This window comes from Nesoenas mayeri (assembly GCF_963082525.1).
Source record: "Nesoenas mayeri genome assembly, chromosome: Z".
Classification (NCBI taxonomy): domain Eukaryota; kingdom Metazoa; phylum Chordata; class Aves; order Columbiformes; family Columbidae; genus Nesoenas; species Nesoenas mayeri.
The window spans coordinates 40,943,827-40,962,304 of NC_137542.1; positions in this window are offsets into that span (position 1 = coordinate 40,943,827).

Sequence of the window (18,478 nt, forward strand, 5' to 3'; positions counted from 1 at the left end):
TGCATTTTCTTCAGGGTTTAGGAGGCTTCATCAGAAGGGGTGCTCCACAGAGAACTCTGTGATAACAATTTAGAGATGTTGAGTAAGTGCAAAGTTTGTCTCTGTACATCTGTTAAGCCAGTGCTCCTATCAAGCAGGTCCTTCTGGAGTTGTATGAGAGGAAGTATCAACAAAGAAAATTGTGTGTGTAATCTTGGGGTAGACTGGATTTGCTATGGCAGCTCCTCTGTTTCCTTTAGTTTCTGAAGACAGTAAATCTCAGCCAAAACCACTATTCCCCTCTTGCATGGTTTTGAAGAATCTCATCGAGGTGACCCGATGTTTCATATCAATGAAGTGTAGTTCATGTTCAACAGAAACCACTGTGCTCAACACGCAAGTGTGCTTGCAATCAAATAGTTCACGAAAATCTGTTTTCTTCCTTTTTTTTTTCTTTTTTTTTCTTTTTCTTTTTTTTTTTTTTTTTTCCCCCTTTTTTTCTGTAGAAGAAGTAACTCCTATGAAGGGGAGCTGATGAGAGGAAGACCTCAGACCTCTGGCTGGTTGGCAGTAGATGCACAGCAGAGTTGTACTAAGACCCCAGGAATTGTTCCTGCCCTGGGTCTTCATGCACCAGGCAAACACAAGGCTCACCCCAGTGCTCTCAGTATGGAGAAGGCTTTCAAGCCTGTTGGTGGATTCACTACCAGGACTTCAGCTAAACCAGCCGATTATTTGGGAACTGTGGCCAACATCTTTTTGAGATATTATTCTTGATTTCCCTGACTGCACTTCACAGTGAATGCACACTGGATGTAGGAATCGCATTTTTTGGAACTTCAACTTGTGTCAATTTTTTGCCAATTAAGCTTGACAATTTCTCTTTAAAATGATGTTTCCTTCTTTCTCAACAGTTGCTCTACATACCATTCTTGGAAGTCCTCAGAATAGTGGGGAGAAAAGAAAGAAAAGGAAAAAAAAAAAAAAAAGAAAGAGGAAAGAAGAAAAGAAAAAAGAAAAAAGGAATAAAGCCTCCAGTAAAGGAACACAAGGCACATCTGTGTCAGAGAACTCTTGTTAGTGATTTCTGAACCACTTTTTTCACTGAAATTTAAAGCAAGAATAACAAAACCCTACTATAAAGGAGGACTGAAACATTGTTTCTCCCTTTTACCTCTTTGTATTATCATGTCACTCTGATTCAACTAAAGCTGCACAGAGGGAGGAAACCACAGTCTCAATCCCTCTGATTTTTGTAGCAGACCTAATTTTAGAATCTGTTGTGTCAAGTTTTTCTAAACCTGTCAGTTTAATTTGGCAGATGCGGGTTAATGGAGACCTACTGAAAGCAGGGTGAAAATCTATCCGGGTAGACGAACATAATTCATGACTTTCACAGTGTGGCAGTAAGGTAATAGATAAATGCCTCTTCCTTGAAGTGGTAGCAGGAAGCTATAGACAAAGGTACCTTTTTAAGAAAAAAAAAAAAAAAAAAGAAGCACTAAAAAAGAAAAAACTTTAATGGCCATGGAAAGAAAAAAAAAAAAAAAAAGCTGCTACGTGAGATGGCCCCTTATCTTAAATTCTGAAGTTGCAGTTGCCAGAAGATCAAGACAGGTAGGGTAGCAGAAGGCAGAGGCTTAGGAAGAAAAAGCTTTAAATGGAAGCAGAGCACTTCAGGCACCATGATACAAATCAGCACTGGCACAAGAAGCCTTTCAGGAAAATAATTCAATATTTGTTAAATAATTTGTAAGAATTATTACAATATTACTTAGCTCACTTCAGTCCCAGACTGCCAGTGAGTCAGAAGTCCGGAAAATGCTGTCCTGACTGGACACTGGTCCATTTAGGTAACTTAATACATAAATCTAATGGAGAGAGCTTAGGGATATTAAACTTTCTAATTACATGACATTAATTCTATAGTGATTTTCTTTCTGGTAAAAAAAAAAATTATGAGTGAAAGTTCACAGCAACAAACCCCAGGACAGTGAACTCTACAAACCTTGGGTCGCAGTGGTACAGTTCAAATCCCATCTGTCTCTCTAGGATCTTCGGGGAACCTTCCAAGCCCAGGATTCATGCAGGTCCTCTGAATTACTCCTTGGTGACTATCCTAGCACTTCCCACAGCCTCTCACAAGGAAGTAGGCAGAATTTAAAGACTTAAATTCTGAAGAGATCAACTATCCGAGAGCTCCCTTCTTTAAGACAGGTCACAAAAACCAGTACAGCCGTTACCTGGAAGGATATTTGTGTAGGCACATTAGAAAAGAGACATGTAGGCTTCTAACTTGCTTGTGAAAATGTGAAAAACAAGCTAGTCTTTAGTTTTTGATGGTATACTCTTCAAGGCCACTTGGAAAAGAAAGTGTGTAGAGCTATCGAGGAATTACCTTGTGTACATTCCAGACTCGTTAGAAGCAGCCACCATCCACTCCATGGTGAGCAATTTGACAGCTACCTATGGCAGGGCAGGGAGGAAAGGAACCTCCCTCCTGTATTAGTGCCATGCCAAACAGCACTACTAAACACTGCAGAAGTCAGGCTCTTTAATTTTCCTAAGAGGAAGAAAAATGCTTATAGTTATTCCTGACCAGATTTTTGCTTACAGAAGATAATTTCCAGCACATGCTGCAAGCCAGCAGGGAAGCAAGGGTGACCAGCACAGCACTCCTCTGGAGACTTGAATCATTAGGCCTTAGGTATGTGTTTGTCAATGCTGGGCCTGTGTAGCTTTCCTTTTTCACAAGAGAGTATTTCAGTTATAAATGTTGTTCCTCATGTACCTGAGACTGAGGACTTCCAGAGCACTGTGATGAAAAAACAAAGCAAACCAACCAACCAACCAAACATCCCACAAAACAAAACAAAAAACCCACAAACAAACAAAAAACACCCACCAAAACAACAACAAACCAAAAACAACTGCAGAAGAGAATTGAGATGCAGGCTCACTATTTTCAATGCTTTTGGCAGTCGGCTGTCCTCCACCTATATTAAATAGTTCTCCATCTGGCCTCCCATACCTGGGAAACTCCAGAAATCCTAGACAAACCCTGGGGCAGGGTGATTGCATGCAATGGTGTAATAGATAATACGTATGAAACAGTTTAATCGTATCTGTGACTTTTAGACCATTATTCATCTGTTTATCATCAAAGACTCTGTTTAGAGAATTCTGAACAATGTTTTCAGTGCCCTGGGTGTGAAGTGACCCTGCCATGCACAGAATCAACATCTGCTCAGTGTGAGATGCTTCTAGCACATTGAATGACAAAACCAGTGAAAGAAATTTGGCTCATTAATAGAAGTTACATGCTAATGAGTAATGTTTAGGCAATATTTTTGGTTAGTAAGTCACATTCATCTTGTGTTCAGCTCAAAATTCATTGCAATATCTCTGGTTGACAGTTTGAGCCACAGAATTATAAGGAAAAGGGCTGGAGGGTCCTCAGGAGGTCATCTTTCCAACCCCAGCCCCCAGCCCTGAGGCTGAAACCCCAGGGGTGCTAATCATTCAGGAGTGATTATCTCAGATTCTGTGAGAAGTTTGCCTTTCAGACATGCTAAAGGGCAAAGGGCACGAAGAACATCTCTGATCCGTTGTACCATGCTTGAGACATTCACTGTTGTGGGTTAAGGGTCAGGGTCTATCCAGATTATTTTCCATTGTTGCCTAAAAAGGAAAGGCCTCTCTAAATACTAAGAAATCACTTTAAAGCCTTGATTTAACAGCACAGGATTTGGATCATGGAACCTGTTCCGTTGACAGTGATTTACCTCCTCATTCAACAGTCTGCACCAGAGACTCCAGAATGAGCTCCATGCTCCTATGTGTGAGCAGGGGAGATGCTCCAAGTACATTGAAATTAAAAGAGACCGTCTTCTGTCTCACAAAGCTTCCATAATATGCCTATCACTGTTCTAATTTGCAGGTCTATAAATATGGTGAGTTGTGATAAGTTTATAAAGATCTTTCAAGTATTGAGAGCAGTTAACTCCAGCACCTGCCACGTCGGCAAACTCCGTGAACTGGCTGCTCACCAGAAGAGTCAAGATTTCCTTGTTTGTGTTCTGAGTGTACTTGTATTTCCTTGTATAATATCATGCTGTGGGACAAAGGTGAAGAAAAGAGTTTCCAGTTTTACTATAATTTGCATAAGGGACTTGAAAAATGCCAGTTTTTCACTATAATTTCTTTGTGTCTAGTTAAATAATTTTATTCTATGTGATTTCCTCTCTTGTCTTACCAGCCTTTCAACAGTTTTTGTTGTCTCTCTCAGGTTTTATGAAACTCTTACTATTGCTTTCTTTTGTAATAATTTTTACTAGCATCTGTGGGGCAGACACAACACAGCTCTAACCAGTTCAATAGGCAGTTGTGGAGTCAGAATGGAACATTCCTCCAAAACCTGCCAAATTCCGAAGTATAAAAATGAAAAAAATTACGCAAAGCAAAGAGTGATCCTAAGACATGAAAATTGTCACTAGCTACACTTGCTATTTACAAATTAATTAGGACAGCACATGGGGTTGCTTAAGTCCCTGAAATTAGTGTGATTCTTCAGGATCCTTGAGCAGAATTGGCAAAAGATACCAGTCCCAGTTACTTACACAAGCTCTTGTTCCCAAAAGGTGATTAATCCCTCTGAGAATACCTGAAGTGAGATACATCCTCCGCAGCTTGGTAGAGGTGAAAAGTAACCTTTTCTGCACATTGATGTAGTATTTATAGTACTAGTGTTCACCTTTTTCAGAGGCACAAGTGTCTTGATTGCCCATGGTTGTTACATCCTAATAATGACATCTCAACCATGACTGCATTATTGTCTTTCAAAATCAAGGTTCATCAGCAGAAATCACATTTACTTTGATAAGGTTACCTTACCAAATCCTTAGGGGATAGATCTATAGGAGAGACTGGGGCACATATCAACAATTAATCTTTCGGAACATTAGCCTAGGTATTTTCATGGGTTAAACCCTCTCTTGAAAGCTTGAATTCACTGCAGAAGAATCAGGCACCTGAGAATTTGATCTAAAACTGTGACAAAGATTTGTTTAAATGAAACAAGACATGCTGAGGAGGATTGCAGGGACCTGGTTCCATTTAGTGTTCACCCTGAAGCTTCTTTCAAAGTCTCCTAGCATGGTCCACACATCCTGATAAAACATGGGCAAAGCCATATGAATTAGCCTGAATTTCAAAGTTCCCAGATTTTGCATATTTCTATAAAATTATTTTAATTTATTTGAAAGTAAGCTGTATTTATTGAAGAAATGAAATCACTCTTTCATAAATTTATGACATATTAAGCCATATTTGCATTTGTTATTAAAAATACCTATTAAATTGACCCTTATTCTCTTTCTATTTTCTGGATTGTGTGTTAATTAAAATAATAGGGAACTTTATTTCCTAATTAATTTTCTTTAGAAAAATGTATTGTTCAATACATCAATTGGGGTTTTTTTTCTTTGCTTTAAAACACTTTACTACCATTAACATATTAATTTTTATTGCTGTTTCATAAATGGCAGAGTTCCATGGAACAAAAAAACCCTTAATCATTCTATTGTTATTTTCCAAACATTCAGAGCCATGGTACCCAGGACTACTAGTTTCAATATACAAATCATTTCTGTGGTCAGTTAATGGAAAGAGTCTTTTTAAATAGAGAACTTGATCCAACTCCAATAGAAACCAGTAAACCTTTACTTTTCTACTGAATATATTACAATTGGAAAAAATTAAAAAGTTATAGAGCTGATATTAGCAAAAAATAAAGAGGTCTGGGGAAAATCTGCTGTTACTTGAACTGGACTTGTTGAACCACCAGCAATTTGGCATCCTGAAAAGCTTTTTCATCTTGGAGTGCTGCTGCTTCCACTTAGAAGAACTGACACTCAGAAATGTCTAGTCTGAGTAATGGGAGAACACTGCAGTAAGCCATGGGATCCTGGTCTCCTAATTGTCCAGCTCCATTTAAGCCTGTGTGCCATGTTTTTCCTCCAGAAGCCAAAACTTAAAGAAGGCACACAGCCCAGAATTTTCCTCAGCTTATCTACAGAAGAGTAGACCAAGAGTTGTCCCCTTTCATGCAGGAAAGCAGTTAGGGCCAGTTGTATCTCTTCTCCTGAACACCATCAGAGTTACAGCTTTTCTAGACTAGCAGCCCCATACCCATAGTCCCATTGGAGAGTCTACAAATTAGGCTTCAGTCTCATTTAAACTTGCTTCTTTAATACCATCATAGAGTAATAGATAGTATAGCAGGATCCACTTCTGATAAGAATGCCTGGGTTGTCCAGAGGAGCAGAACAGTATCAAGTAACAGCTCCAGTATTTTAAACAACTGTCATCATGACAAAACAATTAAATTACTGCAGTCAGATATCTACAAGCTAAATCTGATTTTCTCTAAGTCTGGCTGATTTTGTCAGAAAACAAAACAAACCAAAACAAGACCAACCAAACCAAAACACCTGCAAAAAGTCTGTAAAAGAACTGAAAGAGAATAACACTGCAATCATAATAATTCTCCAGAATCTCAAAACTTGAGATTGGTCAATATTTATAAATTTACTTTCAGAACAAGTTTTGGGAGTGTTTGCTGATGTGAAAACTCATGCAGAGAGAGCTCTCAGGATTTACAGAGCAAGTCAGTGGAAATTCTGGGGGAATTCATTCAAGACATTGGAAATTCTGGAGGAAAAAGTCAAGCTATTTTGGTGTTTAATGGCTCTTCTTAAACTACAGAACTGTATTTCAGTCATTTTGACATTTTCTAGGTTAACTGCTTTCTTCTCTCCATGCTCATATTCTTTAAAAGTCATCCCTTGTTCCCTACACTCCCTTTTCAGTGTTGTAAACCTCCTTAAAATATGAATTGCAGATTTTCTCTCTTTGTGTACTTTACTCTCATTCATTATCTGATCTGTGGAAAGCAAAAGGTGTATTTATATTTTTATAACAAGTTTTCAGTTTATCATCAGACTCATTTTCTTCTTTCTTCCACCTCTTCTGTATTAAGGGTGTTCGCAGGATAACAATTAATAGAGCGAAATTTTTTATGATAGTGCCTAAGATCAAGTTTTCAGCTTTTAAAATTCTGACTATATACATACATATCGTATTACCTTTGGGAAAGCTTTTATTAATCTCAGCGTCAGAGCTGTTTCAACAAATCTACTGTAATAATGAAAAGACATCTTATCACATTTTGCTTTCAGTAAATTTACTATTCTTTGATAAGGTTGCAAACAACTGGGAAGTAATTGATCTGTAATTAGTATGGCAACTGCACAAGATAGACGGCACTGAGATTTCATCATTTATCTGCCTGGTGCTGTGCATCTTGCTCTGTAATGTTAAATTATTTAGCCTCTCTCTTCAAATACAAATGGTTTTATGCATCCTCCATTATTTTAGGAATTCTCAGAAGACGAGAATAACATTTAAATTTCTGATTATCTTTCAACGGTAGAATTATTACCAGAGAAATCATTTTTCACACATGCCTTGCGACGTCCTTAGTTAGCAAGCCATTGTCTGCCCATGCCTGTGAATGAACGCCGCAAAAGACCTTTTGATCTGCACCCAATTTGCCCTATTTATCACTTGGCTGCACTAAGACTCTTGGTATATGTGATTGCTATAGCTGAATTTTTCAAGAGCTGTGGTAAGTAAAGGGCATGAGTTTAGCACACTGTGATGCAGCATCACCACCATCATCCACATCACCGTTTCCAATTACTGAGACTCTGTCTGCCACCCTTTCTAAGAGTATTCTGCAGCCCATTGCATGAGTCTACAGTGAAAACAATGTCTTTTTGAGAGAGCTTTTTATGGCATAATTTTTTAACATTGTAGGGGCATATGAAGCATATTATTTTTTTTCAGTGCTCTGTTCCGTCTTAACTGGGGAGACTGGAAAGAAGAAGGTAGCATGGGTGTTCATTGACCTGGGAAAAGAAGTGGCCATAGTTTAATCTATGTAATTGAAAACAGAATTTTTTCAATAGATGAGGAAGAGAGAGATAGCATTACTCTTTTGTCACTCAGCTTCATTTTCTTTTCATTAATAGTTAAATTAATCAGTTCACCATCAAGTCAAAAGGAGAGCCTGTCACTTGAACTCAGAAGTGTGAGGACAGTTACATATTAGTTCCTATCTAGCCTCTGCATCTTTATCAATTTCTGCTGTATAACTGACACAAGAAAATGAGCAGAGCAGCATACCAAGTGAAGGTGCTTCACTGCTGCTGTATATAGTGACATGATAAAATTTTAGACATTAATTTCTATTCCATTTCTTACGCATTCAAAGTCTGCCTTTTTCTCTGCAGCTGCGTAACCAAAGGTTTTTGTGAGCTGATCAGACTGATGTGCTGTGCTTGCATTGTAAAACATAACAACTAGCACAAGTGTTTCAAAAATTCCATCCAGTATATGTTTTCCACCAGCTAATTTCATTTGTTCGTTACCATAGCTTTGTCATGCCCTCTGAAGTCTCTCATAGTGCCATCCGTACCAATGAAAACACTTCAGTATTCTTGCTTATTCTTATATTCTCAACCACCTATATTCTCAACCACAAAACATATTTACACCACCAGCCCTGCCTCAGCACTTTGAACAGTGTGTTGGTAATGGTCCACTTGTATTGTACGCATGCTTTACTTCTCATTATTTCAATATTTAGTGCTCCAGGTATCTCTTTTTGTAGCCATCCCCTTGACATTCACCTCTCTTGTTACAGTTGGAGAGTGTCTAGCCAAGCAATAGAACATGGGCAGTGTTTTTCCTGCCTTCCACTGGTAACATATGTTTTGATGATTTGCAGGTTTCCCACAGCCTGTTTTCTAGTAAAAATTACACATGTGATAAGAAATAGACATCTTCCCAAGCGCCTCACCAGAGCGCTGTCGTGCAGAGCTTCGCAGATGGTGCTCAGCCTGGTGCCAGGTTTTCCGTGAACTGAAGTGGGTAAGTAGGCCTTGAATACAAAATGTCTGCAAACTGCTTCTAATCTCCTGCAGTACTGAAGTGCAATTTTCAGTGGTTGTTATTGGACCCCTGAACTGCTGACAGAAATTTTGACTGGGAAAGATTCTTGACATATGTTAGATTAAGTAAAGTCCTAAACTCTAAATACATTCATTTACGTATTTTACTTACTCAAATATCTAACATTTTCTCTGCCCATAATACCTGCAAATCTCCCTTGCTCTGATCCTAATCTTCCTTTTTAATCTCTTAGCTAAGCAGGAATTACAGATTGCAAATTCATGCATTGGTTTGCTCACTTGAAGTGTGCTATAAAGCAAGAAGCAAGAACTGTAGCCATGGGAGCCACATGTTTTGTACTTTTCAAGATGCAACATGTTACAAATTATGTGGTATATCCTATAATACAAGCGTGGTATATCCTAGAGAACAGTGTTCTTGTGACTTTTCACTCGCCTGGGAATGGGAAAGGTGACAAGTTACAGCTTTTTGGGCGAGTACAGCCAAGCTGCTTTGTGAGCCTCAGAGTTAGTGAGATTTAACTTGAAATTAATTTGAAATATACTAGTGAGAAAGGAAAAATCAAATGAAAAGAAGGTCTAATGCCAAATGCTGTAAATCTCTTTGTAGGCCCAAGATGCTTAGAATATGTAATTAGAGGCAGGAGGAAGAAAAACACTCAGGCCTGTCCAGTTTAAGCTGTTTTACCCTTTGCTGTCCCCTCTAGGTTTAGTTGAGCTCAATCATACTTCAGATCCAGTTGCATAAAGTATCTGCCCTTACTTGACTTCTTCTAGGCTCTTATGCTTGTGGAAATCAGAGAGAAGCTGAACCTTTTTAGGATAAACTAATGGGGAACTGGCAAAAAGCCTCCAAACACACAACTAAATGGCAATGGTGATGTACTCCAGGCAAGCAAAGGGGAGTGTGCTATCATCCTGGGCCTGGAGATGAATTTTTTGCATAGGGTTTGTGGGTGCTTTTGAGGCAGCCCTCATGCTCGCTCACTCCCCTTGGTTTGCATGAGCACAGCTGAGGAGCTGCCTCCTCTGCCCTCTTCTTGGGGTTTTTTCCACTGTGAAACCTTGCCAACAGAAATCAATCATGCATTTGCCACGTAGTTTCCAAAGTGTGTAAATAAGCCAGCAAATACAGTTTAAAGCTGCCAGGCCTGATCTCAGATCTGTTTCAAGAAGTGGGTGTTGGTGTATTTATTTATTATTATTATTATTTCATATATATATATGAAAGTTCTCTGTGTATTTTTCAGAACTCTGGTAAGAAAAGTAGGTGCATAAATATCCAAAGATTGGCAGTTTGCTCAGGAATTTGGTAGTGACCACTAGTTTACTGATTTAAAGCCAGTTGGTTCAAATGACCAAAATTAACTACCAAGTGACTGGCTGGTGGGCTGGGTGACATGAGTCTGGTGCCCTTGGTCCAGAACAAAAAAAACAAGTGGTCTGCCCCCAAAATCTCACTGCTGACAAGGTGGGCTGACAGGAGGGAGACTCCCACCGGGACTCTAGATGGTTTCTCATATAGCACTTTTGGCACTGGGCCTATTAGGCAAGCCCATGAGGTATCCATGTGCATGTGTCCCCATGGCACCTGCTTGTGCCACAGCAGGATGGGCAGGACAGCATGGCCCAGCAGTGCTGTCAGGATAGGACATCTCTCCTGGGGTGGACAAGGGGCAAGGGTGCACTGCCAACTCAAAGCCAGACAAAGGGGCACCTTGACTTGTGCTCAGTCATTGAGTAAGAGCAAGTTTGATGAAAGAGTGGAAGCAAAGTTAAACACAAATCATTTCCATCAAAAAAAAAAGGATGGAAATGGGCTAAATTCTGATGAATCTCCACAATGGTTATGTAGTAGAGTGGAAAAACATGAAAGCTGTACACATACATGCATATGTACAGCCTGCCAAAACAAGAGGCGATCAAAGGAAAAAGAAGCAAACATATGGACAAATTTTTGCAAAGAGAAATGTGTAGCCAAGTTCACTGACCTTGATTTTAATTTTCTTTAGTTCTCAGCCTTATGAGGAGTGCAGAAAATGGAATGTGCTAATCCCAGCTGGTACAATCTCCAAGAAAGGTGCAAAATCGCCCCAAACCAGAGAAAATTAAATGTGGTCAGAAGCCTGTTAAATCTGCCCCACCCCTCAGCATCCTTCCAAATAAAGCTCTCCTTGTGCTCTGTCGGGGGCCACCATATGAGTGAACAAGGAACTTGCAGTGTAGCAGAGAGCTTGTTTTAAAAAATATATTAATACATCTCACAGAAAGATGACTTTAATGAGATAAGAATTTATTTCAAACACTGGGGGATATTTTTTTTTTCATATGACAATGAAGAGCTCTTGATTTTTTCACTGTCACCCCATTTCCAGTGCCTTTGTTGATTGTCACATCATTTAATAGCACCCAGCAGAGCAATAGGGGAATATTGCTAGGGAATGCACTGAATGGGGGTTTAAACTGACTTCTGTTCTGGAGACCTATATTTGTTCTTTATCTTGTGATATTTTCAGCCTGCTGCTACATAAATATGAACACTGAGGGTAGAATTTGAAATTTTCACATGATTATTATTACTTGGCATTTACAGAGCCATTTTCATCCCAAGGTATAAACTTAAGGCAGTGAAGATCCATATGAAGTAGATAATTTTACACCTATTTTACAAACAAATAGACTATGGCAGCAAGATAGGGAAAACCCAAGCTCAGGACATAAGGTAGGCTTGCCAGCATCTCATTCCCAGGTCCAGTCAGTACAATAAGAGTATAAACTTTGACCTTTCAACACAGAAACATAACCTAAACCCCTCATGCTGGTGGGAATCTTACCACTGGCTTTTATGGGGCTAGGTTGTCACCCGTGGTTAGTGAGAAGCAAGGCTGCCAAATCAACTATTAACTTGGGTTGACAGCAGAGCAATGCCATACCTGTGCCACCTGCCAGCCCCAAAACTGACTCATAGATGAGTGTACTGTGCTTGAAATAGTCTCCTTATGAACACCCAGTTATTTAAGGTTGTCTAGGTTATTAAGCCTTTCTCTGTTTTCCCAAATACTCCTGAAAACGAGCTTTTTCATTTGAGGACCCATGAAAGCTGAGGATCCATGATGCATAGCAGGCTATAGAGATGTGTTTTGATTTGAGCTGACTTTCAGCACACAGAGATTACTCTGTGGAGTTTACAGAATGCAGTGATGAATCCTGTACAAAAACTAAGGATACACATACATTAGACTGTCTGATTCTTGAGCTGGCATCTTAAACTACAGTGCAAGCTCTGCAATATGATAACTCTCTTACTTGACAATTATATGACTACCTATAGAAATTTTTGCCTAAATAAACTTTTAAAGCAATAAAACATTTTAAAAATTTATGACTTGGCACTTTATTAGACTATACAATAAGTTTTGCTTTGATTTTTGCTTAAGAGTAATGCAGGGCCACAGTTTATCCATAATATGAGCCATGGAGCATTTCCATACCAGTATCTACCAAAGGGGATATGGTTTTAACTGGCCACTGAACCTGTGATTAGCAGCTACAGTTGGACCGCAGAAGTAGGAGCTTGATTGAAAATGTAGGTATTAGTGACTGGAATAAGAGGTTTTAGTGAGAAGGATTAAGGGTTTTCAACTAAATGTTCCCTTCATGCTAGAACTTTTTTCAGAGATAGATTTATTTTGGTTTATAAATGTCAGTGTTGACTTTTACTTAGGGAATTTGGAAACATTTAGGCACAGAAACATTTTTGTAGTATTTAAAGACAAAACAAAAAACAGTATTTATTTTCTTTTTTCTCCTCTGTTGATTCTGTATTTTTTTTTTTTTCATTCTGTTTTTATCTCATCACCCTTTTTTACTCAGCCAGTTTCCAAATATTCTGCAGTGTTTTCAAATTGTGGAATAAAAATTCTGCAGCGTCTCCATTCTTTTGTCACCATGTAACATTTCAAAGCACAAAAATGTATGGAATATGGAATGGTAGAGAAAGGTAAAAGCACAAATGCAAACATTAAAAATGAGCCTGCCTAGGCATAAGCAAAAAAAAAAAAGTTAAAAAAAGAAAAAAAATTAAACTACAATATCTGAAGCTTTTCTGCCAAAAAATAAAAAAGAGGTTTCACAGGAAAAGTCTGCCATACACTGTTTTTTCCTTGCATGTTGCAACTGAGAAGGCATAAAACCACATTCAACTTACATAAAGCAGCGTGCTAAGAGAGTATGATGGCATTGTAAAGCTCACACTGTATCACTGCCAGACACTCTGGGGCTGCTTTTTTTGCTATTTTTGCCTCAGTCCTCCTTCTATCCTGCCTTTTGTTTGGTATGTTGGTCTAAAATTTTGTTAGGTAATATTTAGGGACAGCTAAACTATTTCTTGTCATGTCTGACCCACATCATAGAAAACAAAAATTAAAAACAAAACAAAAATTAAAACCAACACAAAAATATTTTGGACATGAGCTAAACAAATGCAAGCAATATGCAGTTTTGCAAAGAAGAAAGTGGCAAAGAACATTACTTCTGAGAGATGAACATGCATATTTCAAGGGCCTGCTTTAACAGCTAAGTCCATTAGTAAATTTAAGGAGGCTCATAAACCTTGCAGTATCTCCCTGTAATGAATGAAATGAATAGAAACTAAATACGTAGTAAGACAGAGCTGTAAAGATAGTTGTTCTTTCTTGTATAGTTTCCAGTACATTAAGCTGAGTTTGTAATCATTTTCATTTTGCATACATTCACACTCATCCACCAGTGTGGACATCCAGTGGCCACATTTGCATGGACAAATGAGCAATGATACAATTAATGTTATCAGATCTAGGCCCAGAAATACAGCAACTGTGTGATGAGAAGTCTTTTCTCTCTAGAAAGTATGCCTTTTGAAAATATGACAATAAACATCCTGTGCTCATGTGTCCACAGAAAAAACCCTAGCTTTAGTCATTTTGATATATGCAGGAAACCTTACCATTAAATTAATCACAACCTTCTCTCCTGCGTTTAAAGAGAGAGGATGCAGCACGGCATCATGTAAATTGTATTCTCAGGCTGACACACACCTCTCCATGTGTTTTCTACAGTTGTTGAAGCTTTAAACACAACGGAGGAAAAGCAAATTTAAATGAATGCCCAAAAGTTTATTAATAATGTAATAATTTTCCTGGTTATAATACAGAGTTCTAGAAATTACTCCCAGAGCTAATGAAGTGTGTTCTTAATCTGTATTTCTCTTCCTGGAGAGATCCAAAATAGCCTGGTTTGCCTTTAATTTCTTTCCCTCCAGGTGATAAAGGAAAGCACGTTTTGTCAGCTTTAGCCTGATGGCATGTGCGAGAGAAACTGAGAGCCCTCCTGTTTTAGCAGTCTCTCATTCCAGTATCTACCACAGTTCCACTTAGGGTATAGTGCTATGAATCTGCCAGTCCATCTGGTTTTTGCCTAGTTTCAGCTTTGGACATGCATGTCATTCCCCACTGTTGTACTCTGAGCTTATCAAACTGCAGCAGTGACCAGCCCCAAAGGCCTGTGCATTGCATACAAACCCTCCAGGTCTGAGCAATGCATCGTCTGTATGCCAGCCTCCTCCTGAAGAGCACCTACAACCTGTTCTGTACAGCAGGAGCATCTTGTCCTTTTACAGCTCACCCAGCAGAGCTATTTCACCCCATCTGACGTGTTCTTCTCCCTGCTATTTCCTCTGTTCATCCATGTGTGAATACAGTGAGACCTGACTTGATTTTCTAGCATTTATACTCTCAAATTTACCATTTAATGATGGCTCATTAATGAGTTTTACAGCTGTTTGTTCAACCTCTCCTTCCATGCTGTTAAAACTGTGCTGCTTTAATAGCTGTGAGCCCACAAGATCTGATCTCTGCTGAAGAATATTTATATGTGTGGTAAGATTATTCAATTTGCCAACAAATGAGGTTACAGTGCCTTGTAAGTCATTCATTTTTATGTTTATTTCCTCTGGAATTGCTCTCAGGGGTAGATCTTCCTTCCTGTCAAATGGCTCCACACTCACTTCTCACCAGCTGTTCTTTTGTATCCTCAAATGTTCCCTGGACTGAGAGAAATGCATATTCCCTTATTTGCTTGATGACAGCCTGTAACAAATAAAACATAGCCCAACCTATTGTTTTCATCAAATACTATGGGAAGGAAAGCGGAGTTCTGAGATAAAGAAGAGGTTTTTTCTACTGCTTCAACTTTTCCCAGCATGAAAGTGTGTTCTGTGGGTGCAGGTTGAGCAGAAGTTCCTAATTGCCCTCTTGTCCTGGACCTGAGAGTAATTCCGATCATTTGGTTCAAAGGACATCACTATGAAGAACTGTGCTATGTTAGCAGCATGTATTCCCTTTTCTTCACCTCATCTCCCCTAAGCGGGTCATTTCTGTTTACAAGAAGACTTAAATAAATGCCCACATAAAGTTTGCAGGCTGCACTGATAAGACAAACAAAAATCCCTCTAAGCTCAGCAGTAAGGAAAACTCAATCAACTGAGCCAGGGCTACATGTCACATACTGGCTGCTTAATGTAGATCTGATTAACCCACTCGCACATTGGAACCAAGTGCTGAATGCAGGCTAATTCTTTGTTAAAAAAAGGCAAAACGCTAAGAGTAAATGAAAACAACAGGCCTCTTGCACTGCAAGTGCTGTAGTGCTTTTGTATAACCTCTGAGTCCCAGTCCCAGTTGCAATATGTTACGCCTTTTTTTTTTTTTTTTTTTTTTTTTTTTTTTTTTTTTTTATGGAGCCATTTACCACTAATGAAAACAGAAGTTGCAAAGCATGCATGTCCTGATATCTTAATAGGTTTTCTACTCTACTGGGATACTTTAGCATCTTGAAAGTTTTAGGTTGATATACAGTGTAACAGTAAAAAATTAATTATTATTAAGGGTTAACCAAGAACCTGAGTGGTAGAAACCAATCCAGTTGTGTATAATTAGATGGTAGCTACCTTGTAATATTGAAGCTGTAAATAGCCCCAGCGGGAGTCCTGACAGAAGGCTGAGGTGTTTACAAGGCACAAGAGATGCTGCCTCAAAGTACATAATTCCTGTTGCCATAACTATTGCTGTTATAATGGATGTGTTCATTAAAAACAGAGGATTATTTGTTTATCCATCTTTTTCTATCACAAGTGCTTCCTCAGAGGACAAGGACAGTGTCCTTTCAATACAAATTTATAGTACTTCTTTTTTTGCCCAGTCAGAGGAATATTAAAGGATTAATTTATTGATTGCGAACCAGAGGTCTGCTCCCTGCTGGGAAAACCCACTTCTCCAAACCATTTGCAAACAGCCCTGCAGAACCCAGAAGGGAAGGAAATGTGCACACATCCATTTTTAGGCTCCTATTGGCTCTTGGGAGTGCTGGGACTGATTAAGTCTTTGTCTGTAAGGCATATGCTGCTTTCCCTGGCAGGGACATCACACAGCCTCCATATGTGCTCAGGTGGCTGGCTGAAAACAGTCTGGGCCTGTCTTGCATCAGAGAGAAGGTAAGAAAGCTACCTGAGGATGAAGGAGTGGCAGAGAGGAGCTGTCGTGAACTGACCACAAGCCCAGTTTCTCATCCTCATCCACCTATGCGGCTTGCAGAGGGGGGGTGAAGGAGTTGGGAATGAAGGAGAATGATGAAACTGGGCAAAGGGGTCAGGGGAGGAAGGTCTCTTAGTTTCTGTCTCACTTTCCAAACTTATTTTAATTGGCAATAAATGAAATTAATTTTCCACAAGTTGAGTCTGTTTTGACCCTGACAATAACTGATGAGTGATCTCTCTGTCTTTATCTCATACAAGATTTTCTGTCTTATTGTCTCCCTCTTGTCCTGTTGAGGTGTAATGTAATGCATCTGGCATCCAGCAAAGGTCAGCCCAACACAGCCACTTCACCTCACAGACAACCCTGAAGCCCACAGTGGATGGTTTCAGAGCTGCAGTTCCATTCCACTACAGAAGTACGGTTCACTACATCTGTGCTCTGCTCCTTGACTTCCAGCATGTATGTACAACAACATGACAGAAGACACTAGAACTACAACAGCAGCAAAATCATAAACTAATAGTGATGAAGCATATAGCATCTCTGCATGAGGTCTTCATAGCTTGTTTCCAAATGGTGAGACAACAAGTGGCTGGGGTAGGCTACCAGTAAGATGACATCTTCACAGGCTATGCTGAAGGCTTCATCACAGCTCGGTGTCCCTGGAAACATGCAAGGGACATTTTTTCAGAGACTAGTCTTTCTGGGTGGGCTTTACATGCCAGTGAATCCTACTTTTTTTTCACCATTAATACTATTGGAGCTGTGAGATTATGACTTGCATTTAGTACATATTGTGTATTGAATTCACTCTAGAAGATGCTGCTCCAAGTGTCCTCAGGCTGGTATTCTGCTACTGCTAGCATGCTGGAATGAATTACTTGCTAAGTTTGAAGCAAGACTGTAAAGGATTAGCTTGGGTTTCAGAAGGTGGAGATCCAGCGTCAGGCTACTGAGAGCAAGGATGTTTGCAAGCATGATATGAACAGTAAGCCAGTTACATGTGCTCTTCTTGCAATGACCACTTTGAAATGAACTGTCCTACTTGGGAAAGAGTGGCTGCCTGTCCTGGTTTTGGCTGCGATATATTTCTTTCTGGATTTTCTTCCTGGTAGCTGGTATAGTGCTGTGTTTTTGATTTAGGATGAGAATAATGTTGTTAACACACTGATGTTTTAGTTGTGGCTGAGCAGTGCTTACACTAAATTGAGGGGTTTTCAGCTTCTCATATTGCCCTGCCAGTGAGGAGGCTAGGGATACACAAAAAGCTGTGAGGGGACAGAGCCAGGACAGCTGACCCCAACTGGTCAAAAAGTGATGTTCCATACCATATGATGTCATCCTGAACAAAAACCTGGGGATAGCTGGCCAGAAGATGGTGGCCACTGCTCAGGGACTGGTTGGGCATCAGTCAGTGGGTGACAAGCAATTGCATTGTGCATTACTAGTTTTGCATATTCTGTTATTATTACTGATTTCCCCTTCCTTTTCTGTCTTATTAAACTGATCTTATCTCTCCCACAAGTTTCACCTTTTAAAAAATTATCTCCCCCATCCCACTGTGGGGGTAGTGAATGAATGGCTGTGTGGTGTTCTGCTGCCTCCTGGGTTAAACCACAACACTGCCCTACAGACATCCATAAAATATATCACTTAATCTGCGTGCTATCAGAGTTTCCATGCACAACTGTATCTGAGAAAATGATTTATTGAGAGAAGTCAGCTTTGCCCACAATAAATAAGAACAGTGGTTTTTTCCTAGCATTACGTGTAGTCTAAATATTTATCTTATCACTGCTGCTATTCTCACTGATTGTGGCTCATTATTTCATATGTCAGATGTCCTGTGTTTCATGTGTACCTTTATCGCCCTATATCTTTATACACACATGT